Here is a 14690-nt window from a genome sequence, read left to right as displayed (position 1 = left end):
GTTTTATATCTTTATGTTCGAAGCCTAAAATGTGGCAAAAGGTCGCAAAGTTCAAGGGGGCCGAATACTTTTCGCAAGGCACTGTATACAATATCAAACTGGCCCATTTACACACTGAACTAGTCACTCATTTCCAGGATCACCCCATCACTTACCTCAATATATCAGGATTACTGTCGTGTTCTGGGTGGACCAGTGGGCGGGGAAAAGCAGTGGAACGTAGGTGGATAAGGATAAGAGACCTACAAACAATTACACCCAGCGGTCTGAAGGCGTTTTTAACCGATCAGATAGGATCAATTGAAGGGCATAGCACTTGTTTACAGGGTTCAAGGAGTTGGAAGGGCGGCACCATAAAACAAAACACAATAAATAAAGTTGTGGTTTTTCTAATATTTATTTCTAATAGTTTTATTCCTTTTGTCTTCATGTATTTGAATTTGTTTTACAACTTAGCACTTGATCTTATAACACTTATACACTGCTCAAAAAATAAAGGGAACACTTAAACAACACAATGTAACTCCAAGTCAATCACACTTCTGTGAAATCAAACTGTCCACTTAGGAAGCAACACTGACAATACATTTCACATGCTGTTGTGCAAATGGAATAGACAACAGGTGGAAATTATAGGCAATTAGCAAGACACCCCCAATAAAGGAGTGGTTCTGCAGGTGGTAACCATAGACCACTTCTCAGTTCCTATGCTTCGGTCACTTTTGAATGCTGGCGGTGCTTTCACTCGTGGTAGCATGAGACGGAGTCTACAACCCACACAAGTGGCTCAAGTAGTGCAGCTCATCCAGGATGATATCAATGCGAGCTGTGGCAAGAAGGTTTACTGTGTCTGTCAGCGTAGTGTCCAGAGCATGGAGGCGCTACCAGGAGACAGGCCAGTATATCAGGAGACGTGGAGGAGGACGTAGGAGGGAAACAACCCAGCAGCAGGACCGCTACCTCCGCTTTTGTGCAAGGAGGAGCACTGCCAGAGCCCTGCAAAATGACCTCCAGCAGGCCACAAATGTGCATGTGTCTGCTCAAATGGTCAGAAACAGACTCCATGAGGGTGGTATGAGGGCTCGATGTCCACAGGTGGGGGTTGTGCTTACAGCCCAACACCGTGCAGGACGTTTGGCATTTGCCAGAGAACACCAAGATTGGTAAATTCACCACTGGCGCCATGTGTTCTTCACAGATGAAAGCAGGTTCACACGTGACAGCATGCTCCAGCATGACCGGTTTGGCAGTGGGTCAGTCATGGTGTAGGGTGGCATGTCTTTGGGGGGCCGCACAGCTCTAAATGTGCTCGCCAGAGGTAGCCTGACTGCCATTAGGTACCGAGATGAGATCCTCAGACCCCTTGTGAGACCATATGCTGGTGCGGTTGGCCCTGGGTTCCTCCTAATGCAAGACAATGCTAGACCTCATGTGGCTGGAATGTCAGCAGTTCCTGCAAGAGGAAGGCATTGATGCTATGGACTGGCCCGCCCGTTCCCCAGACCTGAATCCAATTGAGCACATCATGTCTCGCTCGCTCTATCCACCAACGCCACGTTGCACCACAGACTGACCAGGAGTTGGCGGATGCTTTAGTCCAGGTCTGGGAGGAGATCCCTCAGGAGACCACCCGCCACCTCATCAGGAGCATGCCCAGGCATTGTAGGGAGGTCATACAGGCACGTGGAGGCCACACACACACACACTACTGAGCCTCATTTTGACTTGTTTTAAGGACATTACATCAAAGTTGGATCAGCCTGTAGTGTGGTTTTCCACTTTCATTTTGTGTGTGACTCCAAATCCATCAAATAAATTTGATTTCCATTGATAATTTTTGTGTGATTTTGTTGTCAGCACATTCAACTATGTAAAGAAAAAAGTATTTAATAAGAATATTTCATTCATTCAGATCTAGGATGTGTTATTTTAGTGGTCCCTTTATTTTTTTGAGCAGTGTATGATCCTCAGAGACAACGATAAGCAGCTGTCTCTGATTGGGAACCATTTCAGGCCAACAGACCCTAAACATAAAACAACTACAGTACCCACCCTAGTCACACCCTGACATAACCAAAATATATAGAAAAACAGATATCTAAGGTCAGGGCGTTTCACTTTGCTTCGTCTTGGCCAGGTCGCAGTTGTAAATGAGAACTTGTTCTCAACTAGCTCACCTGGTTAAATAAAGGTTAAATAACATTTTAAAAAACAAGGGGAGAACAATGTCAGGATACAGCTCCCCAGTCAAATATTACCAAATGCTCCCTATCCTATATATAGACTTATAGATGGAGGGAAGTTTGAGAGAGGACCAACTTTTATTGTAACGGCTGTTTGAAGAAGAGTACCAAGGTACAGCATCGTACGTGTTTATGATTTTTAATAAAACTGAACACTAAAACAAAAAAAATAACAAAGCAGAACAAACTAAACAGTTCTGTCTGGTGCAGACACACAAAACAGAAAATGCTCACCAACTCATGCCCTGATCAAACCTAAATCGAGACAAAAACGATCTAAGGTCGGGGCGTGACATTTATTCCCACCCCAAATCAGATAGACCCCATGGAGGTTGAAATTATTGGACCATTTTGATTACAAGACAAACTTTCTTCATGTTCCCTTTACAAACAGCTCCACTTGGGATCCTAAATTAGAGTCTGTCTGTCACGACTTCCGCCGAAGTTGGCTCCTTGCCTGTTCGGGCGGTGCTCGGCGGTGTCCGTCCTACTAGCCGCCACCGATCCCTTTTTCGTTTGTCTGTTTGTTTTGTCTTATTAGTTTCACCTGTGTTCTGTTATGGCTTAATGAGCTTCCCGATTTTAAGTACGTGTACCCGCCCTTGTTTTGTGCGGGATTGTCTATGTTACGTGTGTAAGCTTTAGGTGGAGGTGGTTATATTTTCTGGACTTGGCACCCTGTGTTTTTGGGTAGACACTTTGTTGCCCGCGCCCTGTGTTGTTGGGCTTGTCTTTTTTGTGTGTCGTATTAAAGAGCACTTTTCCCCAGTGGAACTCTGCGCCTGATTCCTTCACCCACCTAGTCCCGCGTGACAGAATCCCGCACCTAACATGGAATCAGCAGCAGCCGCCGCACCTCCTCTCCCATCGATGGAGGAAAGGGTCCTCCATCATACCAGTGTTCTCCACAGGATTGGTTCAGCGATCGATCTAATGATGGAGAGAATGGATCGATGGGAGAGGAGTGGCCTTCCCAACTCATTTCCAGCACCCCCTCCTCCAGCACCTCCTGCCCCTACTACCGCATCCGGCTCCGGGGCTCTTCGGCTGGCACTCCCACGGGAGTATGATGGAACGGCGGCTGGGTTTCAGGGGTTCCTCCTACAACTTGAACTTTACCTGGCGACCGTTCTTCCTACTCCCTCCGGAGAGGAGAGCGTGAGAGCCCTCATCTCCTGTTTGACTGGACGAGCCCTAGAGTGGGCAAATGCAGTGTGGAATGGCTCAGACTCGGCGAGGGATCACTACCCCGAGTTCATCCGCCGATTCAGAGCTGCCTTTGATCACCCACCAGAGGTTCGTGCGGCGGGTGAACGGCTGTTCCTCCTGCGTCAGGAGACGAGGAGTGCGCAGGACTTTGCCCTGGAGTTCAGGACCTTGGCCGCAGGAGCGGGGTGGAACGACAGGGCCTTGATAGACCATTTCCAATGTAGCCTCAGGGAGGACGTCTGCAGGGAGCTAGCGTGTCGGGACACCACCCTCATGCTGGATGAGCTCATCGACATGTCCATCCGTCTTGACAACCTGCTGGCTGCCCGCGGGTGTTCGGAACAGGTCCTGTCGTTTCCACCTCCCGGCCCTCCTGCTCCTGTCCCTATGGAGTTAGGGGGGGGGCAGCTTCGAGGGGGACCGGAGAAGGAGTTTCCTCCTGCACCAGTTGTGGTTGGCGAGGACACACGGCCAACCGCTGCTGGAAGAACTCGTCTGGGAGTCAGGAGGGCAGGCGATCACCCGCACTAAGCGATCACCCAAGGTGAGTCAGCACCAGATTCACCCAGAGCTTCCTGTCGGTCATATGTATGTGTTAACCCAGGGAAAGAGGTTCTCTCCCTCTCTACAGCATAAGGCACTAGTCGATTCAGGCGCAGCTGGGAATTTCATGGATTGGGGGCTCGCATTAAGTCTAGGGATTCCCCTTGTGTCGTTAGACCTACCTTTCCCCTTGCACTCCTTAGATAGCCGACCATTAGCGTTAGGAGTGGTCAGGGAGGCCACGGTGCCGCTGGACATGGTAACGCAGGGGAGTCATAAGGAGCAGATTAGTCTGTTCCTTATCGATTCACAACCCGGTGTACAACCCGGTGATTTCCTGGCGAAAGGGGGCTCTTAATGTGTCATAGGAGTGTTCAGGCAGGTGTATAGGAGTTGCCGTTGGTGCGACTACGGTGGAGAGTCCAGACCAGGTTTCCACCGTGCACATTCCCTCTGAATATGCCGATTTGGCTATTGGCTTCAGTAAAAGGAAGACGACCCAATTACCACCCCATCGTCGAGGGGACTGCGCGTTAGACCTCCTGGAGAACGTTGCACTTCCTAGGGGTAATGTGTACCCCTTGTCCCAGGAGCAGACAGTAGCTATGGAGACATGTTGCTGAATCGCTGGGACAGGGTACATTCGGCCCTCCGCATCACCCGTCTCCTCAAGCTTCTTTTTTGTGACGGAGGGAGGTCTACGTCCGTGCATTGATTATCGAGGTCTAAATTCCATCACTGTGGGGTTTAGTTACCCACTACCTCTCATCGCTACAGCGGTGGAATCAATTCACGGGGCGCGCTTCTTCACAAAACTGGACCCGTTTTGTGCTGGATTGTCTTTATGTTAAGTGTGTAAGTTTTAGGTAGAGGTGGTTATATTTTCTGGACTTGGCACCCTGTGTTGTTGGGCTTGTCATTTTTGTGTGCCATATTAAAGAGCACTTCTCCCCAGTGGAACTCTCTGCGCCTGATTCCTTCACATACCTTAAGGGAACATTGACATTCGCCATATGGTTAGTGAGAAAGTCCATATTGCAAATGTACGGTCCTTTACTAGACGTCCGAAAACGTTTGTAAAATTCGTGGACGGCGTCGGGCCGTGCGGCAGGGCCGGATCTACCGGGAAGTCAAACGAACTCGGACATTCGGTTTCCGTTTGATAAAATAATCAAATTGGTCATTTTACCGCTGTCCCGGTAAATCCCACAAGAGGGCATAAACAATCATATTGCAAATGTACAAATCACGAATCACGACGTGGCCTTATCTCCAAAACCGAAAATATTTTGAAGCCGAAACTTGGTGAGCGTAGGTTTGGCATAATGGGCAGTTGGCCCCGAACAAGATGGCGTCTAGGCCTCAACGGTTTTTGAGTTATGGCCATTTTTCTGGGATTAAAGGTCCAAAATGAAAATAGAGCAATAATTTTTCCGCTTCACATCAAAGTCAAGGAGCCTCCGGTGTCAATAAAAAAAGAACCAGCCATTTATCTATCGTAATTTAAGAGAAATCGTACAATGTCAAATTGGTGATGTTCAAAAATTTTTTTTTAAACAGTTGCAGATCCAGTTGCAGGGTGTTCATACAAATATTTTTAAAGTGTGCTGCGGAGCTCTGCGAGATTGCTGTGATTTTCTATGATTTTCTGAAAACACACTCACTGAACCCTACTTAAATAACTCAGTTCTTAATGTAAAGACTTATAACTCAGAATTCTGTAAAGGCATACCCCAATCAGGATATTAGTTTATTTATAGCTTCCTGTGCCAACCGGAGGTGCCTTAAATGGTGTCATAGTGGCTGTTTCCTAGGGTTAAAAAAGTCAGATCTTTCCAAAACTTCATATGTGTGATTAGGCAACCCCCATGAACTGTAAATGTCATTTTTCCCATAAAATTTAAAAGAAAAACTAAAATCACACAGACACACAACTTGGAAGGAGGGACGTATTGGGGGGCGTAGAGACAGACATTGCCTGCAATAGTTAGCCTTGTTCGAGCTAAAAAAGAACCGTCAGACCTAAAGTTCTGAAACTTTAGAAACCTGTTCTAGACCTCAGGTCGATAGTGCGTGGGGAGTTACGTGGCTCTAGAAGGTTCTCGGACCGAGAAATAGCCTTGTAAATTTGCAATGACTTCAATTCATTTTTGACCATTACGAAAATGACGACATTTAGAAAAGTCGAGACGCAAGACTAGGTGCATTGAAACTGGCTCGGCCCATAGAGACTGACCCCAACGTTTCTGTCCGATAGCTCATTCAAGGACTCCGTAGCAAGGCATGGAAAAAAGTGGATTTTCAGAACCAATTAGGGTTTTGCTCGGGCACCGAAGGACCTATCGAGCCGAAACTCGGGATTCGGGGTCGCCTCACATAGGCCTACACATAATGCCTGAACTGGACCCGCAGCTAGAACGTAACTGTGTTTTACGTTTTTATTATGTTTTAAACTGAAGGCGCTGTGAATTACGGGCCTGCTCTGACATATGGGATAGTTGGCTTCTAAATTAGTTGGAAAAAGTGGGTTTGGTGTCAATTGGTATCAGTTTGGTGTCAGAATTACATCTAATTCACTGATGGACACTGACTTGATAGTTGACTTTTGTACATTTGCAATATGTTTAAACGGAGAGGGACCATCACCAAAATGGCATTCTGAAATCAACACAAAAAAATGGCATCACCATAGTCTCCAGACTGTGCCGAGTTCAACGAGATGCCCCGCTTGACCGTAGCTCACTCTGAGTGCAGCAACCGTGAAAAAAAGAAGGCCCAAAATGAAGCCTGGCCCTAAATGTCATTTGCTTTTGGGTGACAGTGAGAGAACCGTTAGGGTGAGAAGCACAATTCGACCTCAGGTACGTTCATGAGGTCCTCCCGATCCATGCAAGCCTAACTTTGACCGTGTGGCATTAACCCTTAAAAGTTAAAAGGTGTTTACATCAAACAGTTTGCATTGACTTCTCTCCCCATAGGAATACATTGCCCTGCATCCCTAAATTCAACCTGAAGCCTATGTGGGTTATGAATGCCTTATTAACCTGTCTTCGATGACAGTCCATCAGGCCATTATGAGGTCTACCTGTGTTGATTCTAAGCTTCCTGGACCAACCGGAAGTGGTTAAAATCACCCTAAAAGTGTATATCTATACCCAACCTGCAGTTTGATAGAAATAATGAATTCAACCCTGTGTAAATCAGTCAGTTTTTATGGTATAGACTTAACTCAGGATTCTGTAAAAGCATACCCCAATGAGGATATCGTGTTTACTTATAGCTTCCTGTGCCAACCGGAAGTGCCATAATTGGTGTCTCAGGGGCTGTTTCGAAGGGTTAAAAAAGTCAGATCTGTCCAAAACTTCATATGTGTGATTAGGCAACCCCCATTAACTGTAAATCAGTCATTTTTCCCATAAAATTTCTAAGAAAAACTAAATCACACACACACACACACACACACACAGCTTGGAAGGAGGGACACATTGGGGTGCGTAGAGACATACACTGCCTGCATTAGTTAACCTTGTTGGAACTTTTAAAGAACCGTCAGACCTAGAGTTCCGAAACCTGTTCTAGACCTCAGGTCGATAGTGCGTGGTGAGTTCCGTGGCTCTAGAGTTCCGTGGCTCTAAAAGGTTCTCGGACCGAGAAACAGCCTCGTACATTCGCAATACATTCAATTCATTTTTGCATCACGCAAATGACGACATTTAGAAAGTCGTCAGAGTCTCAAGACTAGGTGCATTGCGACCGCCTCGGCCCATATAGACAGACCAACATTTCTGTCCGATATCTTATTCAAGGAGCCCGTAGCAAGTCATGAAAAAAAGTGGATTTTCAGCACCAATTGCTCGGGCACCAAATGACCTATCGAGCCAAAACCTGGGATTCGGGGTCGCCTCAGCTAGGCCTACACATAACGTGTTTTACGTTTTATTATGTTTGAATAGAAGGCGTTGTGAATGTTGGGCCTGCTCTGAGATATGTGATAGTTGGCTACAAAACAAGTTGGAAAAAGTGGGTTTGGTGTCAGTTTGTATCAGTTTAGTGTCAGAATGATATCTAATTGACTGATGGACGGTGACTTGCTGGTGACTTTTGTCTATTTGCAATATGTTTAAACAGTGAGGTACCATCACCAAAGTGACACTTCTAAAATCAACCCCAACGAGCGATGGAGAGGAACCAGAATCACTGCCCAGCCATCCTGAGTTCATCGGGCTAGTCAATTTCGCATTCCTGCAGGATTTTTGAGCATGACAAATTCGTGATGGTAAATGCCCATTGAACCATATTGCAAATGCACGTGCACTTGCAATATGATTCAATGGTGAAAAAAACATCACCAAATGGACATGAAGTCAACACAATGAGCAATGAAAAGGAACAACGATCACTGCCCGGCCATCCTGTGTTCATCAGGCCAGTCAATTTTGCATTTCTGCAGGATTTTTGAGCAAGTCAAATTTCTTATGGCATTTGGCCCCCAAAAAAGTGACTTTTGACTTCCTATGAAATCATATTGCAAATGGACAAATCATATTCCTTATGCACAAGTAAAAAAAAAAGATAAAATATGACTAAAGTATGTTGATACAGTTCTTATACGTGTGTAATTGACACAATTCGAAAGAATTTCGAAAAACGGTCGAGGAAGCACTTTAAGGGTGTTTTAAGTTTTTTATAAAATTTTGATATTTGACTTTTGACTTCCTATGAAATCATATTGCAAATGGACAAAACATATGCGCAAGTATTTAAAAAAAATATATATAATAAAATTGGACAAAAGTATATTCATATAGTTTTTACACGTGTAATTGCCCAAAAAAAATCGAAAGAATTTCGAAAAACAGTCCACTTTTCAAAATGTTGCTTTTGGATGTTGACTTGTTGCATTTGCAATATGAAAAACCACGGTGGAGCGTGCTCGCCACCTGTTGGATTTTTAAAGTGTTACAACTGGCATTTGCCATATGCAATCAACTTTACACGAAACAACGCCGAATTGAGTGGTATTGGACACCGTGTATATGGTTTGTCCAGTGCCAATGACTTCCCATTCATTTTTGTCCATTTCAGGGGGGTGTTCCCTTACATCCCATACAGACTCTAATACAGAGGGACTTGGATTATTTTGCGAAGCTTAGGCCCAAACCAGCTGCTAATTTCAAATCTTACAACAATTGAATGCTATTAAGAATCTTGAAAACAGAGTATCATACTAAAACCAGCTGATAAGGGGTTAATAATTGTCATTATGGATAAAGTCCAATATTTGGTGGAAGCAAATAGACAGCTAAGTGATGAGAAATATTATGCCCTGCTACCTCACACTATTAAATCGGAAATACAGGGTATGATCCGTGATAGTGGTAGAGTTGTATGAAAAAAAAAACTTTATTACGGTTTAAAAAAATGTCTTACTGGTTGGGACCAGATTCACCCAGACAATTTTATTTGCTTCCCAAGATCCACAAAGCTCCAGAGAGTTGGACTGTTCTTTTCCAGGTTCCATGCGGCCATCTGATTGTTAGTGACTGTGGCTAAGAGTCATATCGGGTTGCAGAATACATGGATTTTTATATTAATCCTCTTTCCCAGAAACATGCTGGTTATGTGAAAGACGTAACTTTGTGAATAAACTGAAAGGTTTGGGGGCATTTTTATTCCCTATAGACGTCAACTCACTGTACACTAATATCGAGACGGCTCTGGGCCTACAGGCAGAAAACATGCTTTTAACAGATTCCCTGACAACGCTCAGAGGATTATTTTGGATTTGTTGGAGCTGAGCCTGACTAGGAATGATTTTGAATTCAATGGTAAGTTTTACCTCCAGACCCATGGAACAGCTATGGGTAAAATATTTGCCCCAGCCTTTTCCAACCTGTACATGTGCTTTTGGGAGGAAACAGCATTTATTAAATGTAAGACCTTACCACTGCTCTATTGCAGATATCTTGATGACATCTTTGGCGTATAGGGGAAATTCATTATTTTGCCAAAAATTGTTTAGACAGATTATGTCACTTATAATTCATTGTATCACAATTCAAGTGGGTCAGAAGTTTACATACACTACATGGGCTATTTACATATGAGCTATGTACAGGTGCAGTGATTTGTGAGTTGCTTTGACAGCTGGTGCTTAAAGCTAGTGAGGGAGGTAAGAGTCTCCAGCTTCAGTGATTTTTGCAGTTCGTTCCAGTCATTGGCAGCAGAGAACTGGAAGGAGAGGCGGCCAAAGGAAGAATTGGCTTTGGGGGTGACCAGTGACATACCTGCTGGAGCGCGTTCTACGGGTGGGTGCTGCTATGGTGACCAGTGAGCTGAGATAAGGTGGGGCTTTACGTAGCAAAGACTTGTAGATGACCTGGAGCCAGTGGGTTTGTGTGCATCATGTGTGAAGACTCGGGAAGAAATGAGAAGGCTCAATCTAGAAATTCAAACAAAGAATTCTACAATATACTTTTACAGGAGGGAGACTACTGAACAAGAGATTTATCCCACAGACCTACCAGCTGACTCAAAGAAAAACCCTAAGAAACAACCTTTCTCGAAACAAGATTCTGCAGTTCAGTATGTTTTAAACAGTCCCATATTATACATTACGTTAATAAATGTACTTGCTTTGTTTACCGTGAAATGCTTGCTTTACAAGCCCTTAATGCAGTTCAAGAAAGTTAAAATATTAACTAAATAAAATGTGTAAAATCAAAAAGTAATATATATATATATATATATGTAGGGGGTACCGAGTCAATGTGTGGGAGTACATGTTAGTCGAGGTAATTTGTCAAGTCACTATGCATAGATAAACAGTGAGTAGCAGCAGTGTAAAAACAAAAAGGGGGGAGGCGGAGGGCGGGGGTCATTGTAAATTTGATTAGTTGTTCAGCAATCTTATGGCTTGGGGGTAGAAGCTATTAACGAGCCTTTTGGTCCTAGACTTGGCTCTCTGGTACCGCTTGCCGTGCGGTAGCAGAGAGAACAGTCTATGACTTGGGCGACTGAAGTCTGACACTTTTTTCGGTCTTCAGACACCGCCTAGTATATCGGTCGGCAGGAAAGCTTGGCCTCCATGATGTATTGAGCTGTATGTCGGATTTGCCAAATGGAGGGCAAGGGAGAGCTATGTACGAGTCTCTCCATGTGGAGTAAAGGTGATCTAGATTGATTCTTACGAAACAAATGTTTTCTATTTCTAATAAAAATCGGCCTTGCAATCATCCCCACAGAAAACCATTGAAGAAAATGGGTAGAGCACCATTCTTGAATACTGATGTTACGCAGGTCAAACAATCTGACATGCAAGAAGATGTATCGGTCATATTACAGAGGCTAGACGAGGCAGAGGGTCAGATATCAATGCTGGAGGACGACAACGATCGACTGATTTAGAACGCCAAACTGTATGAGGGTATCCACAGAAGCGTGCCAGATGCGACTAACCGAGACAGACGCCTCAATTTAAGACTTAGGGTCAAGGAGGGTCTGGGAGGACGGCAAGCCGCAGGAATGCGTGAGACAAATTACCTCAGAGGCTCTGGGGGTGGATCTGGATGAATCCGAGCTTCAACAAGTCCACCGTTCCCTAGCATCAATACGAGGTGAGAATCAGCCGCCTAGACCGGTCATCCGCTTTCTCGGGAATCGAGAGAGAGCGCGAGAGCGTACTGGCCACTGTGAACGGAATGTAAATCGCGAGAATAGAGAGGTGACCTGGAAGGGCTGCAAGATATCATTCTTTCCCGATATGACCAATGAGCTGGTGAATACAATTAGGCTTTTTACAGCAACAAGGAATATGCTACATGAGTTGGATGTACGTTTCACACTCGCCTACCCAGCTGTACTATGCTTTACATGGAAGAGGGAAAGACAGAGCTATGATGACCATCACAAGGCGAGGGAATCCTCAAGAAACTGAGGACCAGAAATAAGGGCATGGATGGCATAGCTATATTGGCTGGTGAGTTATATGGGACAGTGTCTGTATGACGCACTATCGCAAAGACAATTCAGCTAACTAGTAGCTACAGTATTTAGCCAATTGTCTATTTCAGACTGTATAGCAACAATGCTATTTTGGTCACTGGAGGTTTAGCCGGTTTGCTACTCAGTGAATGTATTCAAGTTGCCTGGTAAAAATCTTTAACTTCTTATGGCATGGGGGCAGTATTTTGACATCTGGTTGAGAAGCTTTGACGAACTTTACTGGTACTATTAGGATGTATTCGTCTGCATGTTTTGACCACCTTTGAGCCAGTGGATTACTGAACAAAACGCGCCAACAAAGAGTTTTTGCAATATAAAGAGGGACTATCGAACAAAACTAACATTTGTGTAGCTGGGACTCTCGTGACTGCAACCAGATGAAGATCTTCAAAGGTAAGTGATTAATTTTATCGCTATTTCAGACTTTTGTAATTCCTTTACTTGGTTGTAAAATGTTTGTATGCTTTTGTAAGCGGGGTGCTGTCCTCAGATAATTGCATTGTATGCTTTCGCTGTAAAGCCTTTTTGAAATCTGACAAAGCGGTTGGATTAACAAGAAGTTTCTTTAAACCGATGTTTAACACTTGTATTTTTGATGAATGTTTTTTATGACTATTTCTGTATTTTGAATTTGGCGCTGCAATTTCACCGGATGTTGTTGTGGGGAGTCGCTAGCGGAATGCCTGCACCAGAAAGGTTAAACTAAATTAGAAGCTCTCAACATAGACGTCGATTCTGATTAAATCTCTAAAGAGCACCTTGAGACTCTAGGTGGTAGGCACTGGAAGGGCTATGGGTTATCCCCAACTGTTGTAGCACTTGCTGGAAATTCTAACCTTGGTCCGACTGCACTACTTGGAGGTTCAAACATTGAAATTAATTTCACAAGGGTCTTAATACTGTTAGCTGTGACTTTCCTAAGTGGAATGGCCACAGGGAAAGGAGTGACAGCACACATTATGGTTAAGAAAAACTGGTTACCACTTCTTGGCATTGGACAAAGAACCAACACAGTCCACCAGAACCCTGCTGAAAGGTTAGTCAAAAGCAAGAATGGGCTGCAGAGGTGCAACCGGTACAGCTTAGTTCGGTTTACTTATCTGGGACAAGATTTACAGTAAGCCACAGCATCCTGTTTCAGACAAGAAGTTATGCAACATATGTCCTCTTGACCAAAATGGCCTGCCATACTTCTATCGTGAGCCAACCTAGGTATCCTCTTGCCGAAGCGTAAATGGAATGACAATTTTAAATAAACTGGTCCAATCGTCTTGCTCTGAAGTGGCGTGAGAACATCTGTCAAAGTAACCCACAGGAACTTCAAACTCCCCCCCTGGACATATCTCAGCATAAAGAGGTTAGGGAAACTTCTTTACTCTGTTCCACAGTCAGCTGTTTGCTAGACATTGAAGTGTCAGTTGTAGGGATCTTCTCTTCCTTCAGCGGTCCAAAAAAACTCACTCACCTTTGGGGTTTTCAAAGGAGAGGTAAATTCAGGTGGTTTAGCAAAATCAGTATCACCCATAAACATCTCAGACAGATCGACCATGGTGGGATCGCTGACATCCTCAACACTAGACTTGCTCCCGGTGGCTTTCTTAGACATAACGTTTGTAACGGCACATGCTGGGAACACTCTAGGATACTTTTCTGATAACCCATCAGGTTCCTTTATTTTTGGTTCCTTACAAACGAGAGGATTTGGCAGAACCTTCCCTCCAGACAAATAATTTCCCAAAATGAATGAGACTCCCTTCACTGGTAGGCTAGGCCTCACACCAACAGAACCAGAAAAAAGACCAGGCTCGAGTTCCACATTATACAAAAGTAACCTAACACAATGTAACCAGTTGCTGAAATGTCAAACAAAAGCAAAATACCCTCCAAAATGAAGGACTGGGATGCCCCAGTATCTTCACTGGCTGCTTAAAAGCGTCACAACTCTGCAGAGAAGCAAACCCGTCTGAAAGGGTTCATACCCATCTGGTCCAAAATCTTGTTTAGGAGATACCCCAGTCCCAACAAGAGACTTATTGGTCTGGAGTACTCCCACAAGAAGAAACAGCTTTCTCTCCCCCTCATTTTTCTGTTTCAACTTAGGACACAGACTGTGTCCTTTCTCACGGCAGTAATGGCAAACTGGCGGATACAGAAAAAGTTATTTTCTGCTGATCTTTCTTTGGGTATAAATGGACAAAAACCTCACAGTAGAAAGTGACTTCTCTGGATTACTGGGTGCTTAGTTTCAAGGTAGATGTGTCAAACTCATCTGCAAGAACTGCAGCTTATTCAAGCCAGATCTTTGTGCTTATAAATGTAGGTTGCAACCCTTTGTTGAAGGCAATTCTTGAACTGCCCGAGAAGTATGAGTGTATTTAAATCCTCAAGGTCTGTGACCTCTTGAAAACCACAGCACCGATCAAAAATATATGCTTGTTCCTTTGCAAACTCAACATGGCTTTGTGATGCTCTTTCGAAATTTAGGGAACTATTGTCTGTTTGCCTCTGGGACCAACTCGTCAGCCTGAAGGATAGCAGCTTTAACAGTGTCATAATCTGAACTCTGGTCAAGAGAAATGTGTACACTTTGAGCTTTCCCACAAGAACATCTTGGAGAGGCAGTTAGCGAATATCGCGTGGCCATTTTAGGGATGTGGCAGTCCACTCAGAGTGAAATATACAGTACCTGTC

The sequence above is a fragment of the Oncorhynchus mykiss genome, chromosome 32 (genome assembly GCF_013265735.2).
Source record: "Oncorhynchus mykiss isolate Arlee chromosome 32, USDA_OmykA_1.1, whole genome shotgun sequence".
Taxonomy (NCBI): domain Eukaryota; kingdom Metazoa; phylum Chordata; class Actinopteri; order Salmoniformes; family Salmonidae; genus Oncorhynchus; species Oncorhynchus mykiss.
The sequence above is the reverse complement of the archived record's forward strand: the minus strand, read 5'-3'. Positions refer to the sequence as shown.